Source organism: Marmota marmota, unplaced genomic scaffold, assembly GCF_001458135.2.
Source record: "Marmota marmota marmota unplaced genomic scaffold, marMar, whole genome shotgun sequence".
NCBI lineage: Eukaryota > Metazoa > Chordata > Mammalia > Rodentia > Sciuridae > Marmota > Marmota marmota.
The window spans coordinates 7,377,933-7,401,586 of record NW_026000000.1 but is presented as its reverse complement, the minus strand read 5'-3'; the positions used below and the strand labels follow the sequence as shown (position 1 = coordinate 7,401,586).

The 23,654-nt window shown below is 41.5% G+C and overlaps 1 protein-coding gene across 3 annotated transcripts in view; it reads right to left on the bottom strand.

Moving 5' to 3' along the window:
* Ogdhl (oxoglutarate dehydrogenase L) overlaps positions 1–1,041 on the bottom strand; it is a 27,432-nt gene extending 26,391 nt beyond the window's left edge. The window contains exon 1 of one of the 3 annotated variants that reach the window (XM_048807475.1): positions 966–1,041. The gene's annotated coding sequence lies outside the window, so the exon portion shown is untranslated. Of the gene's footprint in view, positions 1–874 lie in introns of all 3 variants that reach the window. The other 2 variants (XM_048807478.1, XM_048807477.1) reach the window with 2 other exon arrangements.
* Between the last annotated feature and the right edge of the window lie 22,613 nt (positions 1,042–23,654).

Here is a 23,654-nt window from a genome sequence, read left to right as displayed (position 1 = left end):
GGGGCGGGGTGTTTCTTTGCCAGAGAGTAAGGGCCTAAAATAAAGCCCAGAAGTGGGAAAAGGTGAGGAGGGGCTGCACAGTAGGGCTTGGGCTTCTTTGGGGAACTGAGACCATAGTTAAAACCATCTTTAAGGATGGAAGGGGGTGTTAGAGTAGGGCCCTCTGGGATCAGTTAAAGCCTAGGTTGCCTGCTGGGGCCTCAAGGTTATCGCCCCACCCCCTCCATCTCCCAGAGGATGGGAAAGACTTCCATGTTGGCTTCGTCCACTTCCTCAGGTCAGTTCAGCCTCTAGAAACCTCAGTTTTCTTGTCTGGGAACTGAGATCGCAGTTAAAACCGTCTATAAGGATCCTACCCATGAGGCCCTGGGACTTCAAACTCCCTGAATTTCCCAATAGGCACACAACACTGGACCCTTCCCAACCTTGGTGTGACCCTTGGCGGTCCCGGCTGCATGGGAGGGCACTGAGCAGCAAGCCTCTCCCCAGGTCATGAAAGGTAAAGAAAGTAGTCTGTAGCCCTTGGACCCAGGAGCCCAGCGCTGATGCCTGAAACCCTACTATTGGCGCGTCGCTCCTTTACACGAAATTCTGTACTCGCCAGATCTAACGCGCGAAAAAGGTTGGGGGTCCTCCAGAAGGCGACGGTAAGCCAAGGGCGGAGGCAAGGTCACGTTCTATTTCTCCCTTACTTCCGCCTCCACTCGACACCCCCCCACCCCCACCCCCACCCCCGCGCACCCGACAGGGCCGGGCTCAGGACAGCCGGCAGCGACTCCCCAGGACCAGGGAGACTGGATCTGAGGCGCCTGTCCCCCAACACAGCCCAAGAGATGGCGCAGGGACCAGGAAGGGGACGCGCAACCGCGCTCACCGGGTGGGCGGGGGTCGGCGCTGCAGCGCAGTCCGGAGGCTGCAGGTCATGGGGCTGTGCAATGGGGTGCAGGGAACGCAGTGCCAATTACCTGGGTCACGTGACGCAGCCGCCCGCGAGTGCGCGCCCCTGAGACTTCTCGCGTCGTGACGTCTCCACTGACGCCCCGCCCAATCCCTGCCCTGCGGCTGTCGCTGTCCGCGGTGCTGACTGCCCAGCTCCGAGGCCACCTGTGGCTAGCGGAGTGAAGAACAGCCAGACGGCAGAATCAAAAGGAGGCTCATAATGGCTGAGTGAACCGAGTCACTGCTAAGCCCCTCAAACCCAGTACTGTCTAAATTTAAGAAGAAATGTACAAGAAAATAAGCAACGGTTTGTATTTAGAGGAAGATAGTTTCCGTTTTATAGCCTGTAAAATGGGTATACTAAAAGTTCCACTGTCTTAGGGATGTTTTTAAGAAATAATGAAATAATGCATGAAAACTGCATATCTCAAAGTCCGGTGTGCATTTTACCCATCCATTCTCCCAGTGATGGTGACGTCGGCTGCCCTCAGTGCCCCATTGCAGCAAACAGTGATGCAATAAACATCTTCACATTCCCTTATGATCCTACGTGAGAATTTCTCTGGAATATACTTATTCCAGATGGGTGACACAAGCCCCCTCTATATATATAATTAGGAGCTGAATTATCGAGTTGCTGGGTCATGCTTAACTTGATTCAATAGAGTCAGATTGCTTCTGGATTCTGTATTCCTTTAACAGTGTATAAGTATTTTAAGTCCTCTTATCTCAGATTTTAGCTTTCCATTTTCCCCCAGAATGACAGATGCAATATCCTATTATGTTTTATTTATTTATTTATTTTTGTAGTTATAGATGGGCAGAATGTCTTTATTTATTTATTTTTTATGTGGTGCTGAGGATCGAACCCAGTACCTCACACATGCTAGGCAAGCGCTCTGCCAATGAGCTACAGCCCTAGTCCTCCTATTCTGGTTTCAATCTGCATTTCTCAATTATTAGTGATTTTCACCTCATATTCCTTGTTTTGGGATTTCCTGTTGTACTTTTTGTCAATTTTTCTGTTGGTATTTGTTCTCACTGTATGCAGGATTTCTTGTATAGGATATTAAAGCACCTGATTTAAACCACTGTCTGCTCTATTGAATTCTGCAATAGCCTCCTAATGGTCTCCCAGCTTCCATGCCTTGCACCCCTGAATCCTAATCTCAGCACAGCAGCCAGATTTACACTTGAAAAACACCCATTCAAATCATATCACTCCTCTGCTCAAAGCCCTCAAATCACTTTCCATTTCACCCAAACTAAAAACCACAATCCTTTTGTCTGCTTTCAAGGCCCTTATCCTTATCTCAAAAACTTCAGGCATGCTACCACACTTAGTGAAGAAAAATGGAAAACAAAATAAATATATAATGTAAAATTATTTGTGTTAATTAAAGGTGCATGCCTACAAAACTTCAATATGCATTTCACAAGAATATATTCACATATCAACCACATTAATATGGTTGGCAAGGGTGAAGGAAGATGTAGATATAAAGTAATTAATCTATTACTCAGAACAATGCTGAAAAATTCCAAGAACAGATAAATATAATTAACTCTATCCTTCACACCTGAGGTCCCTTAAAAGTTGTTTATTCAGCATATTTGGGGGTTTATATGTCCAAGAACCCTACGTGTTTCTTTTATTATTGTATTTTTATCTCCTAGCACAAGCCCAGCTTATAGAATTTTTAAATAAATATTTGTTGGATGAATTAATGAGTAAATGGACATGACTTGGGTCCTCAAGGACAAGCAGGAGTTTGTCTGGCAGCTCAGTGGCAGGGTACAAACTTAGCATTTTGAAGGTCTGGAATCAATACCCAGCATCAAAAGAAAAAAAATGTAGAAAGGCAGGGTTCATTGGGAATTCTTTAATTATAAGCAACCAAAATGACCCAACTTGCTTAAGTTTAAAAAGGGGGGGGGATATGTAAATTGTTTATAAGTAAATTCACAGAATCAGAGGAAGGTTGAAGAAGTAGTCTCAGGGAGCTGAGCTGAGCCAGACAGGAGCTTTCTCTTCAAGGCTTATAATATTCAAAACTAAAATTCCAGGAACAGAGAGGCTAAATGATCTGGCTAGGCCAGAAGTTGGGGAGAGGGGACCTGGAGTCACCTATCTAAACCACACAAGGATTGAAAGGCACATGGTTCGTGGGGTGTGGGTACCATAAGAAATGGGAGTGGATGCTAAAGAAAAAAATCATCATGTGTCCTGAAGATCCCCAACAAGAGAAAGAGGCATAGGCACTGGCAGAGCTCTGTGAACAGCTATTTGAAAGGGGACATTCCCAGGATGTCTGCAGGGGTGGTGGCCTGGGCAGTGGCATTAGGCTATGTACACCTCATCAAGGGGTTTGGACTTGTTGAGGCTGAGAAATTGATGCCCCAAAGCAAAGGCCTCAGAAGCAGTATTTCTTGTTTCTTTCTGACCTTGTCCTGTGCTCCTATCTCCTGCTTTCACTCTTCCCCCAGGAAAGCCACAGAAATTAGAATTCCTCTTCTCCAAGGCAGGTCATATAAACCAGAAAACCTTCCCAAAGCCAGCCATAAAACCAAAAACTATTGCTCTAACTTTCTATTTTCCATATAGAATATGTCCATAAAGAAACTAAGGCCCTCACCCCAGAGGTCCCATCCTATACCTGGGAGGAAGAAATTCTATCTTTGAGGGCCCAAGAAGAAGCTGAGAAGAGAGTCCTTTCCGGGTTTCCCCATTCAGTCAGTTTTCATTAGCTCATATCCTTTTTTCATATTTCTACATAGCTGTCCATTCTTCATAGAGGCTAAGCATAAAAATGGGAAGTTCACCCTGGGTCTTTTGGTCTTCAATCTGAAGGCTCCTGTGTCATGTAAAACTGTAATAGAAAATGTTAATGCTTTTCTTGTGTTAACCTTTCTTTTGTTGTAGGAGTATCTGCAATGAACAATAAAGGGGATCCTCTTTTCCTTCCCTACAGATTCCATCCAGTGAGCCACAGATGCAGCAATGTTTTAAGTTGTGAATAACATGGTTAAATTTTCCTGCTAACAGGCTTTCTCTTCAACTGGAGGGAAAATGGAGTGGTAAAAGATGAGAATGAAAATTATCTAGGTAAGAGGTAATAATGCACTGCCAGTAGAGATAGAGGAAAGGGACAGAGTAGAGACAAGTTTTGGACTCAGCTCCACAGGTTTAGTGGTTGACCAGGTATAAAGGGTGGGGCAATGGTGACTCACAGTTTTCTGGTTTTGGTGACTAAGGTAGAACTTCAATGAACTGGAAAACAGGAGATGATGCAGGCTTGGAGGGACAGAAGGAAATTTTAGAAGTCAGATTCACTAATGAACAACTTAAAGATGCAAAGCGACACAGAGTAGCAAGCAGGAACAATACCTAACAAATCAGAAGATTTCAGAGTCTCCCACTGGCTCACAACTGTCTTGAGTCATGACAGGAAATATGGAGAAGATGGAGAGAGAGAAAGAGACACACATTTGGAAGGGCTGCTTAGTCACTCACTGAAGGAGATGGGCAGGGCAGCCCAGGACAGAAGCCACTGCCTTCGAGCTTAATTGAGGCTCTGCTAATTACATTGATTAAAGCAAAGATTTGGAGCAATCAAGGCTCTCACAAGGTGGCTGCCATTCTTAGAAGCCTGAGAGACTTGAGGCAGTGGCCAGGGATTCTGAAATGATCTTTAGAAGAGGACGCCTTTTTTTTCCTTCCTTGGGTGTGGTGAGGAGAGGGTCATGCAAGTGTATATATTTTTAATTCTAGCTGTACAGAATTTCAGTAACACAGAAATATAAAGAGCAAAATGTGAAAACTTCCCTTCCACTTTCCCCAATCTCACCTTTATTCTCCTCCAGAGATAACTCCTGGATAGTTTGGTGAATATCTTTTCAAAGCTTTTTATATATTTCAATACATATACAAATAAAACGTAAAGCAGATCACACTAGAATATAGTTCTGCAAATAGCTTTCATTTGTCTTAAAGATCTTTATTTTACTCTAAGCACATATATGACATCTGTTCTTTTTAATAGGATATTCTATACATTGTAAGACTATATGATGATTGAATTTTACTTCTCTTCATTGGACATTTACTTTTTTTTTTTTTTTACATTTACAGCAGAAAAAAAAAATAGAGAGCAGTGCTGCAGATGTAGCTCAGTGGTAGAGCACTTCCTTGGGTTTACACGTGATCCCTGGCACCACACTGAAAGAGAGTAAATCTTCCTACATACAGTCATTTGAGCCAGGCATGGTGGTGCATACTGTAATCCCAGGGATTTTTGAGGCTGAGACAGTAGGATTGCAAGTTGAAAGCCAGCCTCAACAATTTAGTGAAACCCTAAGCAACTTAGCAAGACCCTGAATCAAAATAAAAACTTAAAAATCAAGAGCTGGGGATGTGGATCTGTGATTAAGCACCCTGGGTTCAATCCCTGGTACCAAAACAAACACACACACATACACATACACACATACATATATATTTAAATGTTTTAAATATATATATTTACCAAATAAATGTATGAATGTTATACTTTCATATATTCATATATACATTCATTTGGTAAATTCCTAGAAGAAATTTAACACGGGCCAAAAATATACATATTTTAGAATTTAATATGTGCAGTTTTCAGTAAGATCATTCCAATTTATGTTTCATTCTCAGTGTTTTTGAGTTTCCGTTTACTTATATCATTGTCAAGACTTGTTATTATCAGTCTTTTTTTTTTTTTGTATCCAGGATTAAACCCAGGGGTGTTTTTACCACTGAGCCACATCCCCAGTCCAGCCTTTTTAAAATAATTTTTTTATTTAGAGACAGAGCCTCACTAAGCTGCTTAGTCTGGCTTTGACTTGTGATTCTCCTGCCTCAGCCTCTGGAGTTTCTGGGATTTGAGGCAAGCACCACCATGCCCAGCTATAAGTCTTTTTAATTTGTGCTAATCTTAGAGGTGAAAAAAAAGATCTAATTTTCTCGAGTTTGCAACTGATAAAATTGACAATCTTTTTATTTGTATATTATTTTGTATTGTTTTTCTGCAAATTGCCTACTGATAGTCTTTGCTCATTTTTCTATAGGGCTATTTACATGTCTCTTGTGGGTTCATATAAACTGCCTATATATTTTGGATAAGAATAACTGTTACATATGTTGCAAACATTTTCCCCAGTCTTTGTTTGTGGACACTTTGGCCATAAAGTAATTTATAATTCTTAAGGACTAAATGGTGTCCCTTCCCCAAATTTCATATGTTGCAGTCCTAATCCCCAGTACCTCAGAATGTAACTATGCTGAGAGATCAGATCTTTAAAAATAAAATTAAGTTAAAGTGAGGGCTTTGGGGTAGCCTTAATCCTATATTACTGTGTCTCTATAAGAAGAGGAAATTTGGACAGAGACACAGAGGGAAGACCATATGAGACACAGGAAGAAGAAGGTCATCTGTAAGCCAAGGAGAAAGGTCTCAGAGAAAACAACCCTGCAGACACCTTGATCTCAGACTTCTAAACTGTGAAAAAAAATATATTTCTGTTTGAGCTGCCTTGTCTGTGGAATCTTATTACAGCAGTCTGAGCAGATTAGTGCAATGAGGCATGATGCTCTTGTCTGAGATTCCATTCCTCAATTGAAAACCACTTAGGATTCCAGATTTACCCCTCAATTCCAGCTTCTCCTTACTACTGTGTTATAGGGTCTACATGGGAGTTCCTTTCCAGGAGGGGTAGGGATGACACTTTTTTAAATCTCATGGAAAGCTATCAACTAAAGCTTGCTTATGTGTAAATTTCTTTTATTCTTTTCTTCCACCATCTCATTATATTATTATTTTGAAGAGAGGTGTCAAAAGGACAGATCACTACCCAGAGGCAAGTACTGTTAATGCTTTCTTGGGAGGATTTTATCCTCACCTTTAAAATGTATCTTTTACATGCAGAGTTGAACCATTTCCCATATTATTAAATATTATAACCCCAATTTTAATGAATATAAGTATATAAATTGCATGAATATATCCTCCAATATGATTTTTTAAAATTACATGAACTATTCTATCCATAGTCTCTGATCAGATGTCACACCATGTTTGCTTTGTTACCAACACAAGTATTGTTCCTACCAGGGTGCCAGGTTATGAGCTAAGCACTTTACAGGTGTCACCTCACTTAATCGTTATCATATTTAAAGATGAGGGAACTGACACCTTCAAAGATCACTTATACACAGAGTGACTCTGAATCAATGAAAAAATATGAGTTGAACTCTGAGACTTCCAGCTCTAGTCCCAATATCCATTGATGGAGCTAGAAGGTGAGTATCTGAGTATCCATCTAGGCTCTGAATACAGAATACAGCAAGATGCAGATGTAGAACATTTCCATGACTATGATAATCTTTCATGTTGCCCTTTTAGAGCTCCATCCACCTACTTCCTTCCGATCTCATCTTCTCCTAAACCCCTGCCAAACATTCAACAGTTCTTCATTTCTATAATTTTGTCATTCAAGAATGTTATATATAGGGGTTGGGGTTCAGTGGTACAGCACTCACCAGAGGCCCTGGGTTCAATCCTCAGCACCCATAAAAATAAATAAATAAAATAAAGGTATTGTGTCCAAATACAACTAAAAATAAATATTTTTTTTAAAAAGAATCTTATATATAAAGCTGTATGTGATAGCTCATGCCTGTAATCCCAGCTACTCAGGAAACTGAGGGTGGTAGATCAAGAGTTTCAGCCCAGCCTGGGAAACTTAGTAAGACCCTGTCTCAACAGTTTTTAAAAATGAGGGGGTAGATAAAAGAGGGGGCTAAGAATGTAGTTTAGTGGTAGAGCACTTGCCTAGCATGTATGAGGTCCTGGATTCAATCCCCAGGACTGCAAAAAAGAGAAGGTTACATATAAAATTTATCTGGAGATTCATCCAGGTTGTGGTATGCATTAGTTGTGCATCTCTTTTCATGGCTGACAAGTATTCATGGTATGGAAGGGCCACTGTTTGTTTAACCATTGAGGACATCTGGATTGTTTCCAGGTTGTGGCTATTACAAATAAACTTGTTACAAACATTCATGTACAGATTTTTAAAGTCTTCATTTTTCTGGAATAAATGCCTAAGTCATAATTTGCTGGGTTACATGGTAGTTGTATGTTTAAATTTTTAAAGAAACTGCCTAACTCTTTTCCAGAGTGTCTGTACCATTTTACATTCTCACCAACAATTTATGGGTGATCCAGTTTTGCCTTATCCTTGCCAACGTTTGGATTTGTCATTGTGTGTGTGTGTGTTATCCATTTGTCCATTCTGATAGGTAGTGAGATCTCACTGTGGGTGGCGGGGGGTTGTTTATTTTGTTTGGATCCAGGAACTTGCTACTTATTTTTTATTTTGAGACAGAGTCTTGCTAAGCTGCCTAGGCTGGACTGGAATTTGTGATCCTATGCCTCAGCCTCCTGAGTTCCTGAGATTATATAGGCCTGTGCCACTGCACCAGGCTCACTGTGGTTTTAAATTTGCATTTACTTGATGGCTAATGAGCATCTTTTCATGTGCTGGTTTTTCATCTGTGTATATTTTTCATAGAAATATCTTTTCATGTCTTCTAGTCCTTTTCTTATTAGATTGCTTTATATTTTTCTTTCTCCTTTTTTCTTTTCTTTTTACTGTTGAATAGGCTAGACATTAGTCTTTGTCAGATATGTGATTTGCAGATATTTTTCTTTCAGTCTATAACTTGTCTGTCCCTCCTCTTTAAAGCGTCTTTTGAGCATAAGTTTTTAACTCTGATGAAGTTCATTTTTTTCAATCTTTCATTTCACGGTTTACATTTTGAGTGTCTTAAGAATTTTTCACATCACCCTACTTCCTGAAGATTTCCTTTTTTCTGTAAAAGTTAAATTGTTTTTCATTTTTACATTTAAGTCCATCATCCATTTTGAGTTAATTTTTGTATAAGGTATGAGACTTAGGTTGAGGTTTTGTTTGTTTTGACCTAGAGATGTTCAATTGCTCTAGTACCATTTATTGAAAAGACTGTCTTTTCTCAATTGAATTTCTTTTTTTTAATTTAAAAAGAAATTTTATGAGCATATAATTTCATAAAAGTATATAATAACAAAAAGGAATCAAAACAACTCAACCCAGAAAATACAGGCAAAATAAAAAATTAGGTAAAAAGTACAAAAATTCCTCTATGTCAAGGTTTTTAAGGTGGAAGGACTTATTTCAGGGACTCGCAGATTCAAAATGTGCCAGGAGGATGTTGACTCCAAATGTGTTGGGTGTGTTGTATGTTTACTTTCCCCTACATCTAGATCAGCATCCTGCTTCGAGGGGGAGAAAACAAAAATAAAAACAAACACAAAACCACATGGAACTCAGGCTCCAGAGCTTATCTTAGTTTTCAACCCACTGAATTCTAGTCACATGCATGCTGCTATGTTAGCGCTGATTCCTACCCCAGTTAATTATATTCTCTTGTGGCACAGGGGAGATGTACCCTCTCTAGCATGGGTGGCTGTTTGGAGGGTTTATTAGCCAAGCGTAATGATGATCGGCTCATTCCACCATCTTTCCTACCCACTGCCCGCTCCCCCACCTTTGCCCCATCTAAAGTTCCTCCACTCATCCATTATGGATTAGCATCCACTTTTCAGAGAAAACATTCAGCCTTTGGTTTTGGGGGATTGGCTTACTTCACTTAGCATGATATTCTCTAACTCCATCCATTTGCCTGCAAATGCCATGATTTTATTCTCTTTTAATGCTGAGTAATATTCCATTGTGTATATATACCATATTTTCTTTACTCAATCATCTACTGAAGGGCATCTAGGTTAATTCCACAATTCAGCTATTGTAAATTGTGCTGTTACTAACATTGGTGTGGCTGCGTCAATGCAGTACGCTGTTTTTAAATCCTTTGGGTTAACCGAGGAGTGGGATCACTGAGTCAAATAGTGATTCCATTACAAGTTTCCAAGGAATCTCCATACTGCTTTCCATATTGGTTGCACCTACTACTTAAATCCCAGGTCACAGAGTGACACAGAATGCAACCTCCCTCTAGCCCACCATCTTGGATCCCCTTGTATTATGCTGTTTTTAAGTCTTTTGGAGTGAGATAGCTGGGTCAAATGGTGGTCCAATCAATTAAATTTCTTTTGCACCTTTGTCAAAAATCATTTGGGTTTATTTGTGTGGATCTATTTCTGGGTTAAGCTTTATTAAGATATAATTTACATATTCATATAATTTACTCATTTAAAACATTCAACAATAGTGCAGGGAAAAGAATTGTACAAACATCAGTATAATTAATTTCAGAAGAGTTTATCACCTCAAAAAAGAAACTGTAAGGAGAACTTTTGACACCTTAAGAAAAACAAGACATTCTAAAACTGACAATATATTTTTAAAAAATCATCCAGGGGTGCCTGAAAGTGGAGAAAGGCCATCCTCTGATAAGCCTGTGATGCAGCAGAAGCCTGGACCTAGGCTTAGAGTGGTCAGCTCCCCCAGAAGCACTTTAAAGAGTGCTCCACAGCTACAGCTGCCTCTCACAGGCCTCATCTGCCCTCTGCCCACCAACCTCCAACATATATACTGGGCTTTCTTCTGTCATTATAAAAATACATGAGATAATCATGCTATAAAGAGGAAAAGTAGTTATAATCCACACATGTTTGATATGTTGAAATACATTCTACTTTCATGAATAGCTAACAAGAACAAGTAAAAAAATAAAGAGGAAAGGTTTTTTTTTTTGGTTCAGTTTTAGAGGTTTCAGACCATGATGTGTTGGCTCTGTTGCTTTGGGCCTGTGCAGCACATTGTAGGGGAGCAAAGCCACTTACCTTGTGGTGGGGAAGGAAAGAGGAAGAGGAAGGGGCTGAGGTCCCACTATTTCCTTCAAGGGCACCCCCCCCCAATGATCTGAAGACCTCCCAGTAGGCAACAGTTCTTACAGTTTTCACCACCTCCTCATAGCACCAAGACAACCAAGCCTTTAACACAATGGGCTTTGGGTTGAGGGCCCTGTGGTGATGGTGGGGAGGCATATCCAAACCACAGAGCGATGGGTCAGGATTTTTCTTCCCAGAAGATGGAACCTCTAGGCCAGGGCTCTGCCATAGGCCCTCCTACACAGGCAGCCCTTTACAGTTCACTTGACATCAGGTGGAATAGGGCACCAAGACTGCAGGTGGCTTGGTATCTAGAGGCTGCATGATCTAGAGGCTGAGATACCCAACTAAGTCCCCAAACTTACAACAATCGAGACCTCTCACCAGCTAGAACAAGTCCCCCAAGAGTTCACAGCCAGTGAACAACATTCCTGGCATGCTCTCCATCAGTCTCAAGCCCAGGCATCCCCACCAGTTCCCTCACGGGTGGCTGAACTCCCAGGAGTCTCTCCCCTAACGGAATCGGGCACTCTCTTCTGCTTTCCAAGATGGCCTTAAGCGAGGGGAGCAGTGGAGCGTTCCTCTCCGGAGGCCTGCATGCTGGGCCAGGCCTGTGTGCTCCTGAGGAGTCCCAGGAGACTGGTAGCCCTCCAGTGACCTGTACAGTCCAGCTGAAAGCCTCGCTTTCCCGTCACTTTGGACTGTGCATAGCCAGGTGTCTGGTGGGAGACCCACTTTCACCCCCAAGAAGAACCCACCGACGACGCCTGCACCTGGCCGGGCAAGGTACTCTGCGATGGCATGGGTTGGGGCGGAGAGGTAATAGGGCCTTCAGGCTGGGGTCCTGAACCACAAGTAAGAGTTTTCCAGGCGGTGCACTGCCAAGTGCAGGCAGAACCGAGGGGAGCGGCTCCCCTCTCCACACACACTCACACCCGCCTTGCCCTGGGAGGCGCCCATGGTTTCCCAGAACGTGGGCTCCAGAGGAGATCGTAGGGAAGGTCACTGTGGGGTGTGGGGCGCTGGGCAGGGACTGAGCTGCAGACACAGCTGCTCTCTGGCCGAGTAGTGTGCTGCTGGCCCTCTTCCGGCGCTGTCCTCCGGCACTCACCCTGGGAGGGTTCTCAGTCCACTAGCTGGGACGCATCGCGACGGGCTTGGGCAATACATCCGTTGAGGACCCCAACCCTGTGGTGGGCTGAGAGCTCCCCAACCCTGGAAAGCAGGAGTGGGTGCCCAGTCACTACTGCTCCCTGCAAATCAACCCGTGCGGCTAGGGGCTGGAGCTGCGCTCCCCTCCGGGGAGTGGTGGTCGATTGTTACAATGGGTGCCTAGCAGGCAGGCCTGCGCCCACTCCAGGAACATCCTCAGGGGTTATCTGGAAACATCAGATGCCTCAGAGGACTCTCAGGCGAAGATTCGGCCCGCAATGCTCAAGTGGAAGAACTGTTGGCTCTCCTAGGGACACCTGAGTTTCCTGTAAAATGGAGCCAGGAGGTCTGAAATCCTACACTTCCATGTGAGCACCCGGGAATGAGTTCTCTCAGGTGGGGCCAAGTCACCTCTCCCCTTGACCCACTCTCCTGGGATTACAGATGAGGGCAAATGTACTCTCCCTCTGATCCAAGGGAGAGCTTCCTGGATCAGAGGGCAAAGATGTTGAAGAGAGAAGGTGTTGTAGGCAGAGGCCTGGAAGGCAAGCAAGGGTCTGGCATGTCTGGGGAGTTGAGTGTGAGTGTAGTGGGGTGGGGGTGGGGTAATGGGGTTCTCTGTGGGCCTATCTGGTGCTCCAGGGCAGGGCTTGGAGTTAGCCAGGCCTGACCAAGGGCCTCAAATATTCCTCATGACCTTGGGGGTCCCCTCAGCTCTGTAGGACCACTTTAGGGTTGAAGTAAAGATCAGAATCAGATTCTGTTTTTTAAATATCATTCTGGAAACTGGTGGAAGACTGGTAGGAAACAATGCAAAAGCAAGGAGGGAGCTTCCCCTACTGAGGACAGCCCCCAAGTCCCTAAGGGAATGGTGGACCAGTGGTGGTGGGGGGGGACTCACTGAATAATATTACAGAGGTAGGGTCAGTGGGGCTGGAGGCAGATTGGCAGTGGGTAGTGAGAGGGAAAGAGGGAAAGAGTCAACCTTGAGTTCCAAGATCCTAGAGATGTGCCCAAGACCTTTCCTGCCTCTGTATGATGCAGTTATCACATCCTAGAAGGCCCAGCCTCAAGCATGGCTGGGTCTTCATATTTCGTTGAGACCAAGAGAATTGATTTCTCATTATCATGGGTGTACTAACAGGAGCTCACCTGGGAGAGACCTAAGAAACCCCTGCTTTCCTAGTGGTTTCAGAATACAGATCACCTCTAGTAGACTCCAGGTGATATTTATCTCTAGCAGACTCCAGGAGGGCTCCAGGTTAGAGCCCTCTACCCTCAGTAGAAGAGAAGGCAAGACAGAGAGACAAACAGAAAGAACAATGAAATGGTTAACAAATCAGGCCAAAAAAAAAAAAAAAAACAGTAGTTATGTTTTAGAGTCAAGATTGTCTTTTTAATTGCACTGTCAATACATTTTCTCACTATAGAAAAGTCTAAAAGCACCAAAAAAGTGTAATAATAATAATAGCCTCTCACCCAAACTCAATCACTTATTTGAGTTGGTCAGTGTTTTCCTTCTTGTCTTTCTTCCTTGTCATTCAGACTTTAAACAAAGTCTGGGGTTATACTGTTTTCACAATTTGCAATTCCCTTTCATTTAAGATCATCCTGAAAACATTTTCCATCATGTAATAACCTCTTGACCTTGTTGAACAGGTCACTTCGGTCTTGGCCTGCCAGATTGAATTTAATTAATCCCCAGTGAAATTATAAATACAAATGCCACTTGGTTTACTTGCCTTTTGCATTAAAACAGAAGAAACCTGGCTCCCTCACACTTACAAATCCTATTCTTTTCTGAAAAATCTTTAGGCAACTGTAAGCACAGTGACTTAGAAAACCCAGCAGTATAATTAATTTCCAGTGAGAGGAAGGCGGAAGTGTGTGCTGAGCTTAGTTAATAAGATTGGGATAGGTTCCTGTATTATATGAAGCATGTGGGCTAGAGCTGAGGGCCGTGGGGAGTAATCAATGCCACTGTTCGTTGGGTTCAGATTGATTTTATAAGCAAGAACTGAGCTAGTGAAATATCAACAGAGACAGATTGTCTCACTATTTAAACCCTACCAAAAAGGAGTTTGCAATGTATTCTCTGTTCAGTGTTGAATCAAGAGAAGAAAGGTGATATTTACCATTATTCATACCCTGATCACTGCAAGAAAACAGGGCTTCATTGATTCCCTCAGAAAACTTCAGGAAACAGGTCATGTTTTGAACTCAGAGACCCGATAACAGAGTGTTCAATATCTTCTAGAAATTGGGTTATCATTGCCTATGTCCTGACTATTCAAGTTGTGGTCTCAAACCAGAAGCATTGGCATCACTTGGGAGTATGTCAGCAACACAGAATCTCAGGCCCCAGCAGAATCCAAATTTAAACAACATCCCCAAGCAATGTTCACATTCAATGTAAAAGGCACTGTTCTCTGTATCATTAAGAATCCTTCAACCCTTTAGAGCAAAATCATGCCTTAGGTAAGGCTATCAACAAAAAGGCTTAAAGGGGCCAGCTTGGTGGCTTAACTTCTATGGAGTGTCTTTAAATAGATAAATAAAAACTCCATCTTGATGTTCAAGAATTCCAATCTTTGGGAATGTTTTTCCTCTCTCCTCCTCTTCTTAGGAGGCAATTATTTCTCTCACAAGTTCCACTATGGAGTGTATTCTGTTGTGACATTTAGGGAAGACCACAGGAACATAAAATGTGAAGGTCTTGTGTGTGTTTCATTCAGACAGGCCATTTCTTCTTAGGAAGGTTTGCATTGCAATGATATGTACATTTTAAATGACATTTTTAAAGTTTTTAATTATTAACCATTTATACCTGCTCTATTTCTTCTCTTTGATCCTTCTCATCCTTCCATGATCATATTATATGTTCTATAATATATAACAGGACAGACAGAGCCAGTGGTATTAGACGTATAATTCCCTCTTTGAGGACATAACTGAAAAAAATGAACCTCTGGAGAGGCTGATTAATTGAGCTATTCCTTCCTAAAGCTAGATCTTTGGGCAAGATTACTAAAGGAACTAGGATCTGGCTGCATCATGGAAGAAAGATTAGCACACTTGTCCCAAGTGTGAAGTGATGGGCATCAGAAAGCTGCTGGATTTTCAGGACCTCGGACAACATCCAGACCTCAGCTGTGTGACCAGCTGATGACCTGGAGCAGGGAAGCTTCCTCGCCAGCTCTGGATTTACAGACACTCAGAATGCCTGTTGTGGTTTAAATACAGTTTGTCCCTTCTGAAACTTGTGTTGAAATTTGATTGCCATTGTGATGGTGTAGGGAGGTGGGATCTTTAGGAAATGAGTATGGCATTAAGAGGGGTTAATGCCATTACTGTAAGAGTGGGGTTTTTTAAATGAAAAATAGGATGTGATAAAGCAAGGTCACTCCTTGTGTTTTTCCCTTTTACATGCACCCACTTGCTCTTCTGCTTGCTTCCATGATTTGAAGTGGCACATGTCCTTTTCCAGAAGCTGTGCTATACTTTTGGACTTCCCAGGCTCCATGACCAGGAGCCACAAAATAAACCTCTTTCCTTTATAAATTATTTGGTATCAGGTATTCTGTTATAGAAATAGAAAATGGACAGATACAGTTTCACATAATTCTTCAACTTATGCATTATTTTTTTAAAAAATTAGCCACTGTATAGTAGTTAACAGCCAGGAAAGAGAATATTGCAAAAACAAAACAAATGACATTATGGTACAGAGCCCAAAATGTTGAAATTTCTTTCCTTTATAAATTATTTGGTATCAGGTATTCTGTTATAGAAATAGAAAATGGACAGATACAGTTTCACAGAATTCTTCAACTTATGGATTTTTTTTTTTTAAATTAGCCACTTTATAGTAGTTAACGGCCAGGAAAGAGAATGTTGCAAAAACAAAACAAATGACATTATGGTACAAAGCCCAAAATGTTGAAATTGACAAAACTGTATTTACCTCTTGTGGCTCAGTCAAGACCAGAGCAGCAATATTTTCCTTTGCCAAGCCCACCATACTCCTGTTCATCTATTCTGCTGGTATCTCTTTCCTCCTCTTCTGCTGGTAGTGTGGGTGTTGAGAGTCAATTATGGGTGACCTGATAAGGACTCTGAGATGATTCCATGGGGCATCCATGACAGCCAGTTTTAAGCATATATTAGAAAAATATTCATTGTGTGGTTGAGGTTGTATCTCAGTGGTAGAGTGCTTGCCTAGTATATGTGAGGACCTGGGCTCAATCACACACACACACACACACACACACACACACACAATTTCATGATGATCCAGAATATTCTGTTGGGAAATCTATCCCAAAGAGCAAATAGAGAAAGAGAAAACTTTTACACATAGAGCCGCTTACAAGTCTGAATTTTTTTTCTACTTCTTTCTAGCTTCAGACCTTGAGCTGGTTACTCAATCTCTCATATCCTTATTTACTCAGAAAGGGGAAAATAGTAAAATAAACAACATCATTTAGAATAGACCTAAATTGGAAACAGTCTCAAAGTCTAATTATAGGAAAATGGCTAAATACATTAAGATATAGCTATATGGCAGCTTATTTTTTAACCATTAAGAAATGTACTTAAGGGACTGAGGATGTAGCTCAGTAACAGAGCATGTGCTTAGTATGCTTGAGGTCCTGGGTTCCATTCCATGTACCAAAAGAAAAAATGTATTCATGAAAACCGTTAAATGATATTAGAATGTGCATCTGATAGAATGTTTTTTAATAACATTTATGAAGAACTTACTATATGCCAGGCATTATAGTAAGTGTTCTGAAAATTTTAATCTAGCTGGTCAGATGACTGTAAGTATGTGGGTTTGCTTCTGTATCTTCTATTCTGTTCCACTGGTCTTCATGCCTATTTTGATGCCAATACAATGCTATTTTTGTTGCCTATTGCTCTGTAGTATAATTTGAGATCAGATTTTGTTGATACTTCTTCCATTGCTCTTCATACTCAGAATTGCTTTAGCTATTCTGGGTATCTTATTCTTCCAAATGAACTTAAAGACTACTTTGTCTTGTACTCTGAAGAATGTTATTGTTATTTTGATGAGGATTGCATTGAATCAGTATATTGATTTTGGTAGTATAGCCATTTTTAAATTCATTCCACTTTTAATGAACTTTTGAGAATTTTTTTTACTATTGTGAATAATGGTCCTATGAATATCTAGTGCAGGTCTCTCTATTACATTCTAATACAAGTCCTAATGTCTATTAGGTACACATCCATGAATAGAATTGCTAAGCCTCAGGGTATGGGGAATACTGCCAAATGGTTTTTCCAAAGTGAGTTACCAGTTGACACTCTTACAGTCTTTTTTGTTTTGACTCTTTTGTATAAATTTCTTTTTTTTTAAAGAAAGAGTGAGAGAGAGAGAGAGAGAGAGAGAGAGAGAAATTTTTTAATGTTTATTTTTTAGTTTTTGGCGGACACAACATCTTTGTATGTGGTGCTGAGGATCGAACCCGGGCCGCACGCATGCTAGGCGAGCGCGCTACCGCTTGAGCCACATCCCCAGCCCCATAAATTTCTTTTTTTATTCCTTTATGTATTTTTTTTTGCACAAAGCCCATGTGGGAAATAAACAAACTACAACAACAAACTGTAACTGTATCATAGAAGATAGCTTATAAGCATTGTCTAGGAAGTAGGTCCTCTGACCTTCCTCATTATGTTGTCTCACAAAAGGGGGATGTAGGAGGAGGGACAAAGAAGCCAGTGCACTAGAAACATAATTTTCCACCATGTAAAGATGCCATCGTCTGTAGCAAGGATATACTGAATTCATCACCTCGTATCTGTTAGCAGCCCACTCTCTTACCACAATTAAGTAGTGCCATATTGCTTTATCATGAGGGAAAACCAGATTAAAGGAGGTCATGAAAGACAACTCTAATCCCAGATCCGTCACTGAGTAACCCTGGTCAATCTTTTGTGTGTAAATTATGGGGTGTAACAACCTCAGGTGAAGAATCTGGTGTGCCTGGAGATGGAATAAAGGTGTGCAGTAGTCTTAAAAGATACTATTTTTAGTTGTTAAGATCTGGTCACTTCTATTAAAAATGGGTGGCAGATGTGTGATGACTTTTGTTTTGATGAATTGCAGTTCTCTTTGCCATTTCTGAGATATTATAGTTTAGCTGCATCTGAACACTAATGCCAATTTATGAGACACATGAGTCATCATGGAAAGGACCCAAGAAGAAAAAACAGAGCCTGATAAAATAGCCTGTGGATCAGAGCCTAACAGTATTCTTCTCCAAAGGAATGAGCCAAGAGTGCAGTGACTATTAAAGTTGCCTGGATGCAAAATCTGAATGTCCAAAATCTGAATGCCACCCTAATGCCCAAAGGCTCTCTCCTTTTTTTCTTACAGGTATATTTTTACTTTCCTGAGAGACTAAGTGCCACACACTATGCTAAGGACATGGGCCTTGCTCTTAAAAACCTGACAGTCCACATAGTGGAGACAAATAGTAAATAGGAAATTATGGGGATGGGGATGTGGCTCAAGTGGTAGCACGCTCGCCTGGCATGCGTGCGGCCCGGGTTTGATCCTCAGCACCACATACAAACAAAGATGTTGTGTCTGCTGAAAACTAAAAAATTAATATTGAAATTCTCTCTCTCTCTCTCTCTCCCTCTCTCTCTCTCCCTCTCCCTCTTTCTCTCTCTCTCTCAAAAAATATAGGAAATTATGATACAGCCCAGTAAGTCATGTCTGATGGCCCTTGGTTGAATCCCCAGTAACACACACACACACACACACACACACGCACGCACACACACACACACACGCACGCACACACACACACTTTCAGAAGCCAAAAAGGGGCCCAGAGTCCCTTAGAAATAAATGAACATAAGAGGGCTAGTCCTGACTATCAAGTTCAAGGGCAAGGACTTCCACATGCAAGGGAGGAATTACTGAAGGTCCTGGTTTCTGAGCCTAGATTAGATGCTCTCTCTACTTCTGGGTTCCAAGCAGGCCAGATGGCTTCTCTGGGTTGTTTCCCTATCTGAAAATAGAGTTAGACCAGAGGATCTCTCTGTAAGCTTCTTTCCAGGTAGGACATCCTGTGGCTACTTAACATTTTAGAGTGGTACAGAGCTGCATCATCTCAAATGCTTACTGGGCAGGTTTTCTCCCTTATATGCAGTTTATCATTTTACAACATACAGTCCACCCTTTGTGTCCATAAGTTCCTTATCTGTAGATTTAATCTATTATGGATCAAAAATATTCAGGAAAAAACCAGCATATATACCGAACATGTATAGACTTTTTTTCTTGTTATTATTTCTTTAACAACACACTAAAACAACTATTTACACAGCATTACATTTTATTAGGTATTAAGTCATCTAGAGTTGATTTAGAGTATATAAGAGGATGTATATAGGTTATATACAAATACTATACTATTTTGTATAAGGGATTTAAGCATCCTAGGATTTGAATATCCATGGGGAACCTGGAACTCTTCCCCCTCAAATACCGAGGAATGATTGTAATTCAGTTTTGCTCATGAACCCATTGTACATATTAGATGACAGACAATATGGGAAAAAAATAGCTTGAGGATATGCTCTGGGGTAAAGAAATGAGACACTTTCTTTTTTAACACTGGATACTCATGATACAAAGGGAATCCAAGACTATCCTGGGACAGATGGATGGGCAAGGGCCACTCATTCTTCACAAGTTTTACCTTTCTTCTACCATCCTCAGAGTACAACTTCTAAAAATAGGATATGTATTCGTTACCTGGAATCTGATGCAGGTAAAAATCCAAGTCTCATCCCCGTTGATCAGAGCTGTAATCACTAAGCAGTGACCACAGACAGAAGCACATAGAATGATGAGGGCATTAAAGAGAGTGCTAGAGGGGCTAGGGTTGTGGCTCAGTGGTAGAGTGCTCACCTAGCATGTGTGAGGCCCTGGGTTTGATCCTCAACACCACATAAATATAAATAAATAAGGATATTGTGTCCAACTAAAAATAAATATTAAAAAAATAGAGAGTGCTAGAATCCTGACACTACTCAGCAGAAGAAGCTGCCAGTTTCTTTACCTTCATAAAACCTACTAGACCAGGTGGTTTTAATCTTTTCTCCAAGTATCTGTTTCCTGAGTCAAAAAGCAACCAATAGCCAGTGTCTGCCTTCAAAATAAGTTAAGCACATTTCTGTAGTTATAATAAAATAGCTGAGAAAATTAACTCACAAATGGGAAAGATTTATTTTGGCTCACAATTTTGGAGATTTCTGTATGTGATCAGTCAGCCCCATTGCACTGGGTCTATGGCAAGGAGCATAACAGCAGGACAGTGTGTTAAAGAAAAGCTTTTCACTTCATGGCCAGGAAGCAAAAGAGAAGATGAGACTAGGTTCCCAAAATCCCCTTCAAGGACATGCTGGCAGTGACCCAAACACTTCCCATTAGGCCCCACCTCTTGGGGGTTCCACCACCTCCCAACAGCGCCACCCTCAGGACCAAGCCTTAAACACATGGGCCTCCTAGATCCAAATGATGGAACTGCAATAAATAGAGTTGGGGGGAGCAGGAGGAGGAGGAGGGCCGCTATAGCACAAAACTCCATGAAATGTATGTAAGGATGGAGAAGGAGGAGATGATGTTCATGAGTGTAATGGGGATGAATCCTCATTTAACAAATAGTTTTGCTGTTTGCTCTGTGCTTGGTGCTGGGGACTCAGAGATGAAACAACCAGTAACTCACCTGCTAAAGCAGAAAGATGAGACAGACACAAATAAAAACAAAACCCTGCACTGAGAACTCTAGATTCTTACCACTCTAAGCATTGCTGTGGACCAGCAGCACCAGCATCACTCGGGGGTTTGTTAGGAATGCAGTTAGGCTCTGGAATCAGAACTTGTACTGAGAGGTTTAAAAGCACTGCTGTGTATGGTGTAGGGCTGTGGGCATCATGTGGCTGGGAGGAGAAGGGCTGACCATGTCTGAGCTCAGGGAAGGCATCCCCAAGGGATCATCAAAGGTACATAGGAACTTTGAGAAGAGGAGGAAGGAAATCCCAAGTAGAGAGAGCAAGGGGGTAGGATGAGAGGGAAGCAGGATGAAGAGAGATGAAGCTATCCTAGAAACACAGACTGAAATCTGACTTTTGAAGACATATATCTACTATATGAAGGAATTTATGCAGTGTTTGATCCCCAAGGACAGAAGATAAATAAGGAGAGAGGACATTCTCTAAGTGCCATGCTGATATATAATTATGGCCAGGTGTGCAATGTACAGTAGAGATACTGATGATTTTGTTGGCAGTGGAATGATATTTTCAAGGGAAAAACTAGTAAAGACTAGCACCCTTCAAATCTGCTCCCAGACACTTGGAAGCATCCATGAGTTTGAAAGGAAACAGAAAAAAAAAATCCATCTAAGGCCATTTATTTTCTGAGGATGAGAAAAGCAAGAGAATTATCTTTTCCTCTAAATGGTATTAAGTCACAACACGGGAAGTAATATTTCTTCAAGGCAAAGTGGCAACTGCTTAATCTTTTCCACAGCCTTGTGAAAAGCCAAAGCAGACAGAAAATCCCTGCCTCACTTCAGCTGGAACTTAAGTTGACTTAGGAGTTGAAAGTGTAGTGTTTTGAGAAGGATGGTCAGTCCATATGCCATATCCACAGAGTGCTGACTCTGCTGCCCAAGGCCCAGGCTCTGGGTATGATTTTTGTGCCCAGGCAGGCCCAGACCAGCTATCCCTCTCAACTAGATCCTCTCAATGTTGAATTGGAGGAAGCCAGGCTTTTAAAAATAGATGAGACCCAGGTATGATGTTGCATGCTTATAATCCTAGAAATTTGGGAGGCTAAGCCAAGAGGATCTCAAGTTCAAGTTCAGCCTGATTTAGCAAGACCGTTTCTCAAAAATAAAATAAATATTCAGTGATAGAGCACCCCTGGGTTCAATCCCCAGTACCACCAAAAGAAAAAAAGAGAACTTTTGTCATACTCTGCTATAATGATGATAATTGATTTTTATTTTTTCCTTTTCTATTTTCTTTTTCTTTTTGGTCCTAGGGATTAAACCATGGTAGTCTACCATTGAGTTACATCCCCAGCCTTTTTTATTTATTTTTTATTTTTAAATGTTGGAATAGGCTGGCCTTGAACTTGTGATCATTCTGAATGAACCTCCCTAGTCTTAAACCTGCTTCACCTGCTTTTAGTTACTTGTTTTCGTTGGCTTTAAAAATCACCAATTTTGGGGACAGAGATAACACTCTGAGCTGTGGTTTATGACAGTAAGTCTTAAAGCTTGATCATACATGTGCATCTGCCTTATCAATTACTTCCTAGCCTTCAAAGGCCATTCCTCAGGCCTCAGCCTAAAAATATCCCAAACCCTATCCTGGGAAGGTGAATTGGAGATGTATCCTCCATCTCTATATGTGACCACTTTGTGAATAAACTCTTATTTTTCACAACTTACTGTTTGACTAATTGACATACTGTGTGGTGGGCTCAACAGGCCTGGTTCAGTAACACTTGGGCCACTGAAACTATTGACTAGGGGTGTGAGAATTAAAGAGCAAAGACTCAGCAACTAGAAATTAGCAATAATGCTGCAATGTGAAGTGGCAAAAAGAAGAAAAAAGGAAAAGAAAATGGAGGCTTCTTACTATTAAAACCCACGAGGTGCTGGCTCTATGATGAATGCTTAGCACTCATCTCTAATTTGTTCTACAACCCTACTATATCACTATCACTAGCATTGATTAAAAATGAGGCCAGGTGTGGTGGCACATACCTGTAATCCCAGCTGCTCAGGAAGCTGAGACAGGAGAATCATGAGTTCAAAGCCAGCCTCTGCAATGGCAAGGTGCTGCTTAGCAGCTCAGTGAGACCCTGTCTCTAAATAAAATACAAAATAGGGCTGGGGATGTGGCTCAGTGGCTAAGTGCCCCTGAGTTCAATCCCAAGTACACCCCCCCCAAAAAAAAATCCAAAATGAGGAACCTGGTGTTCAGTGAGGGGGGTTGTTAGGCCCCATACAGGCTGTGTGAGCTGGGATTTAAGTCTAGGTCATCCTTGTTGGCCACAGCCCACAGCCCCACTGAGGGGATTGCAGCACCCTGCTGTTAGAAGGTGTCTGTTGATAGTTGGTCTAGTCTTCAGAAAATCCACCAAAAAGACAGAAAAACAGACAAAATCCACATAGGTAAAACTGATTAATTGAATAGTAATCATTAAATTACATAAAGTTTATAAATTATATATAACCATACAGTTTTTTTTTTACTATAAAAGTTTCATTTTGCCAAAATCTTCAGCATAGGTTTTTACATATCTAGCTTCTAATTGCACTTAAAAGTCATTTGTTCAAGACATTTTGTTTGTTGTTTTTCCAGTCCACCGAGTGACCAGCACGCTGGTTTCATTTAAGAAGTTCGTAGTATAGAAGTTAACTAGAGAGATCGAAATAAACACAGACTCAATTACATTTTTCTATGACCAGGTCTGAGAAGGCTCTCTCCTCTGGCTCTCACCTGGAACCACCCGATGGGCAGCAAGGCTTACTCAGACTAGCAGGAGAGAGGGAGAGGGAGAGGGAGAGGGAGAGGGAGAAG